The 16,459-nt window shown below is 34.4% G+C and overlaps 1 protein-coding gene across 1 annotated transcript in view; it reads left to right on the top strand.

Moving 5' to 3' along the window:
• The window catches only part of LOC110372564 (leucine-rich repeat neuronal protein 2), a 107,455-nt gene that overhangs the window by 34,144 nt on the left and 56,852 nt on the right, over window positions 1-16,459 (top strand). The window contains exon 2 of the mRNA XM_064036216.1: window positions 11,785-11,832. The gene's annotated coding sequence lies outside the window, so the exon portion shown is untranslated. The remainder of the gene's footprint in view (window positions 1-11,784; window positions 11,833-16,459) is intronic.

Raw genomic sequence — 16,459 nt, 5'->3', positions numbered from 1 at the left:
CACGTTATGGTTCATACCGCTCGAAATTCGGATAAAGCGAAAAAAAACTTGTCGCGAAGGATCACTGAAGATAGTCTTTAGTTTTAATATTTCACAATGCCCTCTTAAATATTTTAAAATAGAAAATAAAGTTCCAGTAGCAATCAGAAAAAAGAAATACAGATTGTCCAAAAAAGAAAAACAGTGTCTTTAATTATGTGTCCATGACTGTATCTACGAGTATGTACGAGTATGTAATATGTATGTACCTACTATCGGTATTTGATTATTCATTCATCACATTAATATCGCTTCAGAGTATTGACTTGGATATTTTTAGAATCAGAAACGCTTCGGCAAAGAAAAGCTTTTTACTTAACAAACTACATTTGACAAGTTATTTGTACAAACACGAATGTTCGGCGACTACTTTGAGATTAGATTTCAGAAAATTCTATATTGAAGTTTTCATTGGACTAAGGGCTCTTTCAGAAAAAAAATCCCTAGTACTCTTACAGGATTAAATACTGAGTAGTTATATGAAATTTGATCCTACATTTTCGTATATCTTTCTCCAGGATGTTAGCATAAAGTTAAGACCTCCTTAGTAAGTTGAAATCCAAGCTGAGTGAACTACTTGGATAACACAAAACCATAACTTAGATATTCCTTATGAAAGTTCTTATGTAAACACCCATATTTAAAGCGTATATTCTAATTTGTAAAAGGTGTGTTTACTGAAATGTTCACAAAATAACTTTAAAGGCACTCTTTGTTTGGAGTAAGTATATTTACATTTCACCTAATTACTTTTCACCAAGGACGACCGCAGCTGACACTATTAATTCCTCAAGGGGATCACAGGTGTCAACAAATAAACAACACCACTTGAGGAAAAGCCTACATACTTATTTACTGTTGCTATAGGAAAAGCAAACATTACACTTATGTACCTACGTAAAACTAGACCAGTAAAAATAATGGGTTGTTCATTTAGTGGTTTAGTGAACAAACTATGGGTTGACAAGAACTGAAACATCATAAATAAATTATTGTATTTTATTTTTATGATGTGCTTTATTCTGATAAGGTCAGCGGGGTTCTTCTAATAAAAATCGATGTTGATCTTTTAGGTTTTTTAAGACTGTAAAATCTCTGGGGCAAGATAAATATACTTTTCACTAAACACATTTCGTGTATTACGTACGAGTATTTCGTGCAGCATTCATTAAAATAGTTCCAAAAACAAAGCACCGTACTCATGTCGATCAAAACCCTTGTTTAATTCCAACAACAGCGAACATTTAGCCCCTAATGTTCCGAACAGGAATAACAAAGTTAAATCCCGTGACAGGTGTTAGCCATCCATCATGAGAGCTCCGGGGAGATCAGGTGATGTCCCGAAGATTAAACTGGCCTCACTACGACCTACTAATATGACGAATTCAACACGTGTACAGAACAACAAATAAAAGAGGAAGCTTTTGACGGTTCCGTAATTGAGAATTCTTTGAAGGAATTTTACTCATTTGAATCGTACGCTTGCCTTTCAAAACAAATTACCCACCATCGTGATTGTATGTCATTTGATACTGCAATTACAGTACACGAAGTTTTCACGATACTTTTGCGAAATATCATTATCGAAAGTAAAGAAAGCATTGCCATTACTGTTCACGACTTGAAGTCGTTTCCTGGATATAGAACAGTCCAATTTCCATCAATGGCATTGGTGTAAGTAGCCGAGACACGTTACGGCTTATTGGCTGCTAATAAAATGGTTCCGAGCGCGTCTGAAAGGCTTTCACATGCTCGCATGAACATTCCGCTTCGTGACGGCATTCAGGGAAAATATTGCTGCAGCGAATGCGTCAATTGTACGGTAGTCAGAGATTCACCCGGAACTATACCACTTGAGATTCAGTTGAGCGTCCATCTTCGTGTCGAGCGGAACGTGCCCCGGTGCGTACCAAGATGCTCTTTTAATTTCAAAGATACGATTTTAATATCATTCCAAGTTTTCTCGTCACGTTGCCGCTACAGAAGTAAAATACGGTTTGTTTATTACTCGCTGTTCATCTCAAGGGGATGATATTTCGTCTTGCAAGTTGTGCAAACTGCGATTCCACTTTGATGTACCAGCTGAGTTGGCTGCAACTTACGGTACGTGTTATGTTCGTACATTTCGCGAGGCGGCAACCGTTCTGCACCTTGCGGAGGAATACAAATGTACTGTTTACGAGTTCATGCAGTTAACTCAAAGTTTGTTACCAAGATTTGATATCGCTTTGAATTACATCCGTGGCATGTAGGAGGTTCTATTGTAAGTTATTTTTATCTAGGACGGATATAAATACGTTAGTATAAGAACAAGTTATGTGATAGTGGAAAAACCTTCACAGCGTCGCAACTTCAGTTTCTGCTCAAAGTATTATCGGAATTTACGAAGCTCCGACGAACTTAGTTTCTCGTACAATATTACATGGAAGCACCTTTTTGAATACGAACTAAAATAATCCCCTTAGTTAATCTGATCGGCCAACCGACGTTCAAAAACAAATCTCACTGTCAAGTAATTAATTAAATCGCAGAGCATCTTTCCTACGGCATAGCTCTTTGCATAATTGGATGACCCTAGAGAATAGAATATTTTCTCATTCTCGTAGACGGCCACCATTTGTTGGTTTTATGTGCGAAAAAAAGTGGAAAAAATACCTTTCTTTGATAAATTATCTAGTCAGTTCTTAGAAAATGTCGGAATAATTTGCAGTGGCCAGACTAGCAATTTAGATGTTTTTTTCAGGGAAAAGTATAAAAGTTAAAAGTTGTTCGCGTTTAAAAGCAGACTAACGACATAGGCGGTAATAAGCAGTCTTTAGCCGTTGCTTGGAAGTAGGTTAGAAGGCAGGGTAATTGGGGTGCCAACCTCCCCTACTTTATGCAAACGCAGATCCATTCGCTTATTAGTTGTAATGAGTGCTTGGCTAATGTTGTTTTAAGTACACACTATATGACCTTAAGCACTTTTATGACCTACACGACCAATATTTGTTTAGCTAAGAAAACAAAACGTTCCTATGGTATATTTTTTTCCTTTTTATTCTTTTAGATGGTTTCGTAAGATTTCCTTTTCTCTCTCAAAACAAAGGATAAAAATCTTGCAATACATAAGAAGATTAAAAAAACATCGGGCAACCAGTAATAATGTCGGGACGGGCTTTAAATTTTGAAGCAGACTTGAAAAATTCAGCAGAACAATAGAGCATTTTATCTCCTGAAATAAAAAGAACATAAATTGAACGTAAAAAGGCGACTTCTCGTTACAACAGTGAAAATAAAAAGGTTCGGCCACCTCGCGTTTTATCGTTTTATGCAAATCAGTTTTTGAGCATTCCATATTTTAGTTGATAATGTATGTTGTAACGTCACACCTGGTTATTAGTTTTTATGATGTTCATAAATAATTCGCATTATTATGGCAAGTACATTTTTTTTTGCATTTTAAATTACTGTTTTGCTTTAGATACTAATAATAATTATCCAATTTATTTCGTCAATAAACAAAACAAAGCTTGGTATCTTATCGACAATGATACGTATCCCTCTAAATCTTGGGCTCACCTCTTCAATAGAGTTTATCTGTCGATTTTAGCACGATATCGACTATCGATTGCGTCTAAATTGGCTCGTGGAGTTGGCGGGATCCGAAAGGATTACGTAAACTCAAGAAAAACACGTTGGAGTATGGAAGTGAAGGAAAATGTAGTACAGGTGACGGTAGACTTCAAATGACATGCTTTTAAGTGCTTCTGGCGGGGAACTGAAAAGTGCTACTACAGCGCCGTAATTATCTGTCTACCTAAGTTTTTTGTTTATAAAAAACTAGCTGGTGCCCGCGACTTCGTCTGCGCAGGTTTAGTATTTCGAACAATATGTTTACAAATTGTAGCCTATGTGTTATTCTGATGTATAAGCTATATTATTGCAAAGTTTCATTATACTCCATTCAGTAGTTTTTGCGTGAAAGAGTAACAAACATCCATACATCCATACATACAAACTTTCGCGTTTATAATATTAGTAGGATGTAAAGGAAAATGTTCCTCATATTTTAGTAGGTAGGTATTGCATTTCACAAAATAAAATCCTCATGTACCGACGCTCCAAAACTCATGTCCGAACACAATATTTTAAATCAAGAACAAAGGTAGATAATTATCCTTTTTCCTCAATTCAGGACCCGATACGATAATAAGTCCGCTTCAATTCGAACATAAATATTTTATTTGTATTCCACAATGAAGGTTTTAACGATCGGTATGTCTACCGTCGAAATATCAAAGGTAACATCGTTTGTCATGCCGCTGACAAAATATTTTTCTACAATCCAATTTGATTTTCTCGTATCGAGTTTTTATGTAAATTCAATAATAAAATTGATTTTGCTTTTAACATGTGAAGCGGGAAGAAGCTGAGCTTTTTATTATAGATAAAAGCTTGCTAATGGCTACTTCCTTTTCCTGTAATTTTCGTGGAATACTTAATGACTTATGCGGTGTTAGCTATTTTATGCATAATATCTAGTGTTTCTAGCAGTCTATTATTATAAGAGTAGTTTCTTACGTAATTGTTCAGTTTTCCTTGATCGCTGCTTTAAGACATAAAACTTAATATCTGAATATTCTTTTTTTCATGTCTTACTTGTTTTTGTGCAAAGTCATTTGACGTAATTTCATAGTTGAACGAAAGTACAGGTGTTCTGAGATCGTGTACACTTAAACAATTCCATCTAGAAACGCTTCGACTAGATTTCTGGATTAAATTATTCAAACAAAGAACGCTTTCTGAGGCCCAAACCAATTCTGAGATAGGAACGAATAAATCTCATCATTCAAATAGACCAGGAGTATGGCATGAGATAGGTACGCAAAAGCATTGTTTGCCAGCCCACCTGAATGTTTTATCTCGCCTACAAACAACGGGTAACTTGATCGTCCGGACCGAACAACTTGCTGCTGTGGATTTATCTCGAAAACTAATCACTAGGGCAAACATTGTTCCTCTCCCGTTGACATGATTCTCTTAAACAGATACATTTTCCGATGGACTGGTTAATGTTTTAGTTGATGTTTATTCGGTATTGTGATTGTTTGGATTTAGAGCAAAATGTTTGTGTAGGATGGTGTTTGTAGTAGATCTGCTCTTCAAAGTTTTACGCTGATTAAGGGGCTTCCTATAATATTGCGGTTACTGATAGATGATCGATGGCTGATTCTGAAATGTTCAATGTTCATATCGTTAATAAAAGTGCGACTTTGTGAAACTTGTCTGGAGCAGTAGTTGAAAAGAGTAGTGAGACCTGATGAGGTTCTTTGTGAAACTTCTTAATTGCAGCTTAATTTAGTTTAATGTACAGTTGATGGTTAAAACACGAATTTTTTAAGTTCTTCGAAATTACCGTATTTTAAAGATGGCATTTCTACCTAACCTTTTGATGAAATCAGTTGCGATGCTCTGTTGCAGATCTAGAACGTTCGACGCTGCTCGTATATAAATTGCTGACGTACAGCCGTCGCGATTCCGTTGCAATAACACGGTTCGTGGGTATTTTGATTATATAGCTACATGTAGTATAGCTACATCAATCAAGTCCTACCTGTGTATAAATATCTTCTTATATTAACATGCTCGAACTCATATTTGCTTGGTCTTGAAGTTAAATGAAATTATGCCTTTTGTGACTTGTATGTCAACGGCAGTAATTGAGATGAATTGCCAAATTGGAAGGTATTATTGACAAGCTTTTTTAGTAAATTGATAAATCTAAATTTAGCTAACACACGTGCTTTGTATAATATACCTAACTACGAAGTATGAGCCGAGCTCTAACCTAATTAGACTCATCATAAAACTTTTTGCACGTTCTGGCGCGGTGCCAAATTCCGAGGAAGATGAAACCATTCGATTTTCACTGTCATTTTGTGTGTTCACTATTATACGTATCGGTTTTGCTTTTATAATGCACAATGCAAATGCAAAAATACGTTTTTTAAAAAAGGTTCGAGTGATAGGTTCATTTTTAAAATACACACTCATTTAACTAATTACTTCAAAGAAATAGTCAGTTTTTTATTCATGTTATACTAGCTTCCGCCAGCGGCTTCGCCAACGTGATGTGTTCATAAAAAGTAGCCTATGTGTTAATCCAGGGTATCACCTATCTACATACCAAATTTAAACCAAATCGGTCCAGCCGTTTTTGTGTGAAATAATAACAAACATACATCCATACATTCTCACAAACTTTCACAATTATAATATTAATAGTAGGATTAAGCGCCCAATGTGGCTTCTCACCACAAAGCAAAGAAGAAGCATGTCACAGTCGGAATAGAATCTTTTTGCTTATCCAAAGAGGATTGCTTCTTAAGCAGTTTGAGTGTTATTCAGATAATTAAACCCAAGTCAGGTGCAAGACGTTCTTCTAGCACGAATGTTGGTTCTGTGCCAATTTCTGGTGATCAATGCTAGGATTCTGCTAGCTTGCACTGCTCTCAGATTTAAGGTCGTTAAGAAGACACTTACAGAAAAATATGGCCGCTAAGCTTTGAATTTACTTTAAGAGCTTAGAACGTTTGGGATTTAGAACCGTTTTTATTCACTGTACCTGCTCTTGTTTTAGTATTCTTGTCTGAAAACTGCCGTAACTAATGGCTTGGAATGGGTTAACACTTCTTGAAATTATCCAAGACAGCAGTATTTCTGCCACATTTGTATTTTGCTATTATTTTTTTTGAAAACTGACGCTCATCAGACTTCGAACCTCTCAAATTCATAGGTCGTTTTGCCTCCTGGGTCCAACGGAGAAGTGGGTCCACAGCAATGAAAAAGTATTTCACCTCCAGTAATTTTTGACCCTCATCATTATTCATGGCCCTATACAGAAGATACCTAGTTGCAGCCAAAAATTAAACAGCAATTGTATATAAATTGTGGATGATTTACAACAGATCAGATTTCAAAGTACTACGTTTATTCCGAACACGTATCGCTTTATCTGATCTCGACTGCAATCAGCGTCAGTTTCACCAATATCATTTTGCCGTTCAGAATAATAAATCTAGGAATGTTAAATCAGTCGAATTAACTAATTGGTCTTTATTTTTGGAAATTGTTTTTGTTTAAATTGGTGTATCTAGTCTACAATTATTTGAGCTTCACCAATCAGAATGGATTACAGGTAGTCTGATTAACAAGCTTGTTGCTCATGAAGAAGAATATGCAAATAAGGAGACAGAAGGAAGAATGTTTGTTGTCTTAGTTTCACCCGACTTTCCAAAAATAAAGGTTCTCAATTCAGTTGTTTCAGTAGACCTAAGTAACCCTTTTCACTCTGCCTTTGTATATTTTATTGTATATTTATAGGCTTTTACAATATACAAATTGTAGGTATACATACTACATATACGTACATGCCACAGTTATTTAATTGGTGTGTTTGCAAGTCATCGGGAAACGTTGATTGATTCTGCAAATGTTTGGTTTGCTTCCCTGCAATAATTTAACAATTTCCCAGAAACGTTTCAGTCAAAGCGTTTAACTGCGTTCAACACCAATTCCAAAGTTAACCAAACAATTCAATTAGCTTGAAATAAAGTTGTTAATAACGTACAGCCATAATTCCTTGATGATAGAACCGCTTTGTTTGCATAACGGAAAGTTCTTTCAATATCGTTAGTCTAAAATACTATTAGAGTAACTAGTCGGCCGATAGTTTTTTTTTTTGGCTCATTAATCAGCCTAAAGATGAATGGTACTCACAAAACAAAGATCAGGCATTTAGACTGACTGAAAACTTTGATTGGAATCAAGATTTCCATTTTTTTTATACCAAACATCGGGTCAATTGTCGTCAGACTCTTTCGTCTACAGTGTGCGGGCATTCTAGCGGAAAACTTTTAATATCGTGAGACTAATATACTATTAGAATTTAGAATGTATAGGGCAAAGGGCAAATGAACGATCATGATGGAATTTATTCAGTGAAGCGCCCTTTTTCAATAAAGGTACGCGGACAAACATTTGTAGTGCTGTGAATGGCTACAATTGGTTAGTGTGAGTGCGCTCTAGTTTGGGCGTTCCATTGTTCTTTTTACGTTGTTAGTTCATTGCCTTTTTCAATCGCAACGTAACCTATTTAAAATCGCGCTGTTTTTGTACCTAGCTTTTAAAGGAAAAACAGTTTTTACTACACTATTTTGGATGTTATTTGTCAACGCTTTTATCTTGATAAATAAAATACAAACGCTTTAATAAAATCGAATGACTTGCAGAAAATATACCAATGGATGTTCATATTAAGTCAGAACCCACTCACGACCTTGAACGTTAAAAATGAAATTTCCTTTAACAAAAAGACACAAAAAATAACCTAATTTATTACTGTACAAAACACAGGATCCAATTAATTTAGAATATCTATCCTTGCCGAAGGGATGCAAAGTTCTGTGTGAAATTACATTTGTGCCTTCAAAGTTGTATTAAAGTGAACGTTTTCTGTAAGTCCTGGCTTCGGGCACTTTGCAACTGTCCAAGTACCTTTGTATTGTACCCCACTTAATACTCCCTGTTCACAGTTTAAGGCCCTATCTTGTGTTACGTATGTTTCTCTTTTGTTCATGACTTTATGTTTTATGTTTATTGTTCCCTTATATGTATTTGAATATTATGTTCTCGCTTATTCCGAGTTCTTTTGGAATTTACAAAGATTTATGTGTGTGATGTCTTGTCATACCTCAGGACTCGAGTGAAACCATTTAAAACAAACAGTTACCATTAGAGTACCATGCTGCAGACTTTTAGATTTTTGGATATACATTTTAAAATACTTCTTTGATACGGAATGAACATATGTACTTTTTTAAAACTAATGAATACAATAATATTCATATTTAACTAAATATAATAAAACATCACATAGATTTGGTTTAGAATCAAACCCGATTTGGGTACATGTATTCCCTACGTCATTAAAAGTAAAGTCCAAGTTGGAGAGGGATTCCGATTCCCCATTGAGTGTTCAAACTTTATTCAAGTAAGTTTACGTGACAGTTCCCCTATACCTATGTTATTGTGTGCTGAGAAGTTTTATATTTCTAAAATATTTGTAGAAACATTTTATTTTGCAAACGGGATAAATTATTATTCAAGGAAAAATGTAATGCCCTGAAGCCTTTAAAGGCGTAACTTAATGTTGATAAAAAAATGGAAACAAGATGCTTCCTTGTGGCATTCCTTGAATTTTTTAAATGGTTATTATATTTTTTGCTCTTAGTTACTTTTTGCTGACTGCAGAAAATACAAATTATGTTGTATATTTAATGTTATTAATGATAATTCCTTGAGAAATATATATTTGAATATTTTGTTTTAGTATACTTGCCTTAGATACATTGTCAAAAGTCTTTAAGGAATCCAAAAGTGTATAACAATGTCGACCATAAAATAAAAATAGGTCATCTATGATATTGTAGCTCGTTAGAGCCTGGGTGTTAACTGTCGATCCAGGGTCTTTAGTATCAACCTTTAACCATTGGACTATAACCGGGAATATTAAGGTTAACTGTAATTGTCGGTCGTGTAGCTCCATCCGTGACATCGTAAAACCTTAGTGGTGGTGTCAATTTGAGTCTTCGCACCGTAACTGGGCCATATGGTCCGGCTCATGCCCCTGGGAACAAAGTATAAAGAATAAAGTTAACTTGACCATTAGTAAGAATTGTAAAGTTTTAATAACTATGTTAAAGTAACTTATTTAAAAGGAGATACGTTTGAAATATTTTGTTACCGTGGGGATTTTAGGTAAACATTGAAAAATGAGGTAGTAGAAGTAATATTGGCAAACAATACGAAATTAGATTACATCGGGTTAGTAGATTCATAATTCTTTAGCGCAATGGGAATGATAGTGTTACCATAAATCTTCATGCATTTGGTTTTATAGTACTTTCATCGCTTATTTCCCTTCCAAACATGTATCCACAAAATCCCATTTATTATGTTTCTAAGCACAAAATCTAAATATATTGCCAAAGATACCATAAATTTTCCAGCATCCATAATCCCCAACCTTCGGGTCATTATTGACTTTTATTATAATAGTCGCGTTAAGCTCGTAATTGCTATGTTAAAAAACTCCGAACATATTACCCGAGCTCGGATGAGAGCTGTAATGGGCTATTTAAAAAGTTTATTGTTTGAGGTACGTGTTGGTAATGACTTGCATGCTTTGCTGGCTCCAATTACTGGCTTGTAGCATTTGTAGCTCTCGCAATCTGAAGCTCGCCCGTTTTCGGATTTTTCATTCCGCTTTCGAATATTTCAACGGTAGCAAGTAATGTTTTTGCGTGCCCATTTACGTAAATATTACCTCATTTACATAATCCTTACTTTGGTAAGAAAGGGAATTGAACGGTTGGAAAGATGGCGGTATTACTTGTTGGGAGTAGAATTAAATGGCGACTGTTTTCAATATTTTTGGTTTGTTTGTTACCAGTTCTAACGTGACCTATTTATTATACTACATTTTTTTAATAATAATCTTGTCATTAATTCATTCGAAACGCGTCACGTGCTGGCTTAATATTAAAAGCAGTTGACTACTCAAAAACATTTTAAATTCCTTCCAAGACTCATTTTTATGCACCCCATAAAAATACCTGATGTTACGTGACTATGAATACATTTTTGGAAAGAATTTTCAAAGAAATTGACATTTTTGGAGCGCATAGGAACCACTTTCTTTTATTTTGCATTTTAAGTTGCAGGTACTTGCATTGAATAGTCTTAGCATACTCCGTCAGCTACTACGAAGAACAGCCCTTAAGTAGCGCTAAGTGTTTCACATTCATGTCGTCGGGAACAACTTGGCCTTTATTTTGAAATTCTTTCTTACTGTTTTTATCCAAGAACGGAACTCAGGCGATGAAACACAAGCGCTAGTTATGTTTCAAATGGATAGTGTTATGAGAATCGCTGGGAGTGTTAGAATATTATCGTGTATGTTACTTTAAGTATCTTATTATGTAGGTATATTACGATTTAGAAATACACCTTAGCAAAGTTGTTTAAAAATCAGTGGAAATCTAGTAAATAGGTACTTATTTTTATTTGTGAGTACGTTTGAGAACACGAAATGTTTATTGTTGTTTTAGGACATTCGTTGAATTTTTATTAACAATAGTCTCTATTGAAGACAATTGAATACCAATTCCTTATTGTTAAAATTATCAATTATCTTGCCTCTTCTACTAAAACTAGAGTGAGGAGGGGTACCAAGAGTATAAAATGATAATATTTTTGAGGTATCTCCTTTAGTTCATTGAGACGTTGGCATTAGGTGTAACGACAGGCTTTAAAGCAATTCACTTAACGTTTTTTTGGTTCACTAATAGTGTAAGTTTTTTTTCCTTGATCACTCGTAGTAATAATACCTACGTCCCTATCGTATCAACCAAACAAAAGTGTTTTCGGCGTTCGTTATAAAATTTTGATCAAATTATCGACAGTTCATTTAAACATTAAAAGGGCCAATCTAAAATATTTATACCTCTAATATTAATTACCTAATTGAGGGGACACCTATTAAACCTTTTACGTTACAATGGGCAAACCCCTGTATAATAGCCGTACGGGCTTGTCCAGTTCATTGGTTAAGTGTCGCTCAAAGGGGAAAATAAGGAACACTTTATCGCTTTATATTCTCAAAAACAATTTTTTTATTCATATCAACCTCTTTTGTTTCAGGACACGAAATAGAAACGAAAAAAGAAAAAAAATATCTGAAGATATAAGGTAAGCCGTCCAAAATTTGTGTTAAAAAATTAGTTATGTGCGTGATAAAAACTCATTTTACCAGGGTTCTGGCTGTTTAGGAAATAAATAACTTGTCTGATAATCTTTGAAGCTTATGTTTTGTTGAGCGCCGGCTCAAGTTTGACGTAATAATTTTTGATAAAGGACTTGAAATGGAGGTGTGTAATTTTGTTGCCAACCAATTATGTAATGTGTGGCGTGTGATAGGTACCAAATGAATTCATATTTAAGTGAGTAATTTGTGAATAATCAAGAAATGATACAAAAATGAAATAGTTAAGCAGCGTAAGAGCGGTCATTCAAGTAACGTACTCTGAATTTGTGTTCCAGTGATTCGACTCATTTTTTTTTCGTGATTTTTTATTTTAAATTCATTATTTTAACAAGTATAACAATGCCTCCGTTCCTGTATCGTTCATAAAAATGCAACTGTTGAAAATTTAAATAAAAAATATTTCACAAAAATATTTTTTTTTTAAAACCCAGCGCGTAAATATATAGGTATTTTATTTTACCATTTTTGGATATTTTTGTTTCTCTTGTAACGAACTTAAAGAAAATATTATGCTATATTTACTGCAAAATACCTACAACAAAATTTTACATTAACTCTTTTACCTATATCATACTCTTATTAAATCGAGTTTTACACACTTACTGCAAACTAAACGTACCCATTTTTTTCACACAGAAGTGTAGTGCACATTTTGCAGAATAATACTGCCGTCCACAGGTCGTAGTAATCATGAAAGTTCCACCCCTCGTTACCGTGTCAAGTGGAATTGTGCATGCTTTTTCATTGTGCATTAACGTACCTTTTTGTAGTCCATCTCACCGTACTTAATTGAAACACAAAGGACCAATATATGTTCAGCTTTTGTTACCTTTTCTGTTGAAGATGTACAAATGATCCTTTACATCATTCGTTGGAATTGAATGGTGGGCTAGGAAAGAGCGAACAAATGGTTTTTGTGAACGGGCTCATGGGTCTTTTGAGCGACGGAAAATTGCTCGAATGTGGATTTCAATGCCGATGTTGTGTTGATTTTTAATGGGCATAATGATGGATGCTAAATTGAGGCTTAGGTTGTAAGTCATTGCAGGAGAAATAAAGAAGACAGAATGTTTGATGTTTATAATTGGCATTAAGATGAAATAGTATATCAAACACCCCCTAATTTAATGGACCCATCAGGAATTCTTGAGTAATTCTAAGCGCATGAAGAACCCCACTTTGTATATGTACGTTACACGTGACTGATAAAACCCCGAAAAACGGCAAAGCAACGGCTTCACTTCAATGAAAGAGATCCACTATGGAACAAAGTAGATAGTAGATGATCTCAGTTCACAATAAGGATGAGATGCCTGAAAAATGAAGGGTTATCACCTGTTGCCGATCCCTGACACCACAAGAACCCTCGTTATCCGCACACTATTGCTATTTGCAACTCAGATGAATATTGATGACTTGGCTCATTGTCAAGAGTCGTTTCTACGTCATCTTACAACATCATAATGTTGTTGCTTCGTGAATGATCGGAAAACTTCGGGAAATCTCGGTTTTGTTTAGTTATTGTGTTTTGATTGGCACAAATATCAGCAGAAGTTGTCTTTATTGAACGAAATCTAAATAATCAAGATTTATTTTTTAATATTAGTTTGCTGCACTTTACATAAGATCAGCAATCAATATATGTATTCTCAAGCTGTAAGAATGAAAACTCCAATTTTTTTCCTTTAGTACATACATAAATTATATGAGCCCCACCGCATATTTACAACTATCGTTTCACAAATAGAGATATGGAGAATATTAGGTTAACGGTGATCATATACTAGACTAAACAAAGGTACCCAGTTATTTACCATAGTGGTCGTATAGCCTCAAACCGGTGCAATATTTATGCTAATACTGCAATCAATCGCAGCGTTTCATATTTACTTTCCAATGTTCGTGCATACTGTAAACCAGATATAAATTATCCTAGTTAACGATTGGAGCTGTTTGTAAATATTGGAGCGAATTGTATTGACATAATTAGTGACAATCTAAATAAGTGTACCTGCATGTTACACATTTTTAGTAGGCCGATTGTTTGGGCCCACAAATCAGTATAAGGATGAATGGTAAAACGCACGTGACAACGATTAAGTATTTGGCCGGTATAAGACCGAAAAAAGTTTTTCTTTAAAAAATATTTTTTACAACTATCGGGATAACTGTCGGCCGGCTATTTAGTCTGCATTACTTCTTTAAATGTTTGTGAATTTGACTAATTGACTCTCTGTTGTAATTTGTATTTTTTTTATTTATTTTTTGTATCGAATTTTTTTGTTATTGTTTTGTTTTGTATTTTTCTCTTTTTTTCCTTGTGTCACTCGCGTGAATAAAACGTTTTTCTTTCTTCTTTCTTTCAATTGAAAAAAATAATATTAATGTAATAATAACGAAGTACATAATATTTTTTCATTTGAATAGTAGTTACTTATTATTCATTCGATTACCATATTCATAGTAGTTGTAAGAATGAACTAAATAAGTTATCGATATTAAATAATTTATTATTTCCGAGAAGGGCTGTTTTATATTCCTACTCTTTTTCCGGGCGCTTAAATAGAATGACTTTTAGTTTTTTCTAGTGGAGTTTTCCTCTATTTTCTATGGTAAGTTGAGTGCACACTGAATATATGTATGAACCAAACTCATAATAACTCAACTACACTATGAATGGAAAATATATTAATATAATTTCATCAGACAGCACGTATTTGCTACGGAAGTTGCTGCGACAATTCTTCTTCCCAGTAAAAACACATATTAAGTGGTGAAGAGAGTGCGTTTTTGGGAGCAGTCTCATGTAATTTTACGTTTGAAAAGTGCCGTTCTTCAGCCTACTTTGAGTATACTCGTATGCTTTTGGTTTTTGATTCATTTATCTTTAAACGTAACAAAACAGCTCAACTGGTTTACATAAGCATAAGTACGAAAGCTATTTGTATAAACCAATATGAATGACATGAAAGCGCTTTTATCCCGACAACAAATTCCCCCTAGGATGCAAGTAAAGCCACTAGAATTACCTAGTTGTTTGTAATTAGGACAGTGATATTGACGGTTTCAGTGTTTATTGTATGTAAATGCGAGTTCCAGCTATAGATATGAAGGTAAACATGAATTGGGAACGTTAAATGTCAACCGATAATTATTGCGTCAATATTTTCGATACTGAATTGAAAGGCTATTAATAATACGAGATGTGGTTAGGGTCAAAACCGATAGTAGACAGATCACTTGTGTTAAAGTTTATCCCATATAACTTGATCGGTTCATTGACATTGGTTGACTTTGAGAAGACTAGGCGGCATTTGACGTTAAACGGCCCCAAGAAATCCATTTCATGAAAAAAGATGAGAAATAAAAACATCAATTATTTATTGGTCTAAAGTCTAATAAAAATTGCAAGATAAGGTTGGGATCATTAGTACGACTACTATTTTACAGTAATTTTGTGATAATCGAGCTTAAAGTACGTTATGAAATAAAGAGAGCTTTCTCACGTCCCTTGCTTACCATCATGCTAACCAGACTTTTACGCTTATAAAAAAGAGTCACTTATTTCAAAAAGTAATGCTAAAACATCTGTTTAACATAAAAACCTTCGCAACTGATGTCTCCCCATCCTATTACAGTCATTACGAGCTATTTTACATTTTATACGCGGAATATGAAATGTTGGTACATTTCGCCGTCCGTATTGTCAAATTGACGCCTCGCTTACCGGACGCGAAATGATAATAATGAACAATGCGGTTTATGGTAATACCGTAAATGTCGTACTTTAATTGCGTTTCTGTGTTGCCAGAGCGAAATATGGACAGAGTTCGACTTTATGGTCTGTGGTAGCTTAGATAATAGTGATTTGTGTGTTTTGGTTGTTTCTTTGAAATTGATTGTGAGGGTTTTTGTTTTCAAAATGTGGGAGATAATTTAAAGTATTATCAAAGTTTTAGGCAAAATTTTTGATTGTGTTATTTACAGGTGTTGTTGTAGGTTTGGATACATTTTATTCGCCCTCATATTAGAATCGTTTGAAGTTAAAATACTTAGGTCTAATAAGAACATACTTATTTCAAAATTAGAGAATTTGCAATTCTCTGACTGACTCAAAATGTGACTGCGATCAGTCCTGCGATTCTATAAAATTCGATCAACAACTCGCATTTCACTTCGATTCGTAATGTCATTTCATACTTTAGGGGAGGTAGGGGAGGGATGGGCACTTTTTCACATTTATTGCATAAAAAATTCAGATTTTACAGATAATCAACTTTTATTGTCATTTCTTATGTTTGGCTAGATAAAATCAAAGAGCTATCCTAAAAATTACAATCAGTTTCAACATTACGAGATATTTAAACGGTTTCAATAAAACCGTCGACACGTCAAAATTTTGTTTAGTCTGACATGCTTTAGTTGGTACTTACGTAGTGTTTAAAGTTACTTTTTGCTTTTTATAGGGTTTATCGTTTATAACATTTTGTCATAATAATTGCGTACTTTTTTGGGTCGGGGTTTTTTTTTAATTTATAATTTTATTTGATT

Source organism: Helicoverpa armigera, chromosome 9 (genome assembly GCF_030705265.1).
Source record: "Helicoverpa armigera isolate CAAS_96S chromosome 9, ASM3070526v1, whole genome shotgun sequence".
Classification (NCBI taxonomy): Eukaryota; Metazoa; Arthropoda; class Insecta; order Lepidoptera; family Noctuidae; genus Helicoverpa; species Helicoverpa armigera.
The sequence above is the reverse complement of the archived record's forward strand: the minus strand, read 5'-3'. Positions and strand labels throughout refer to the sequence as shown.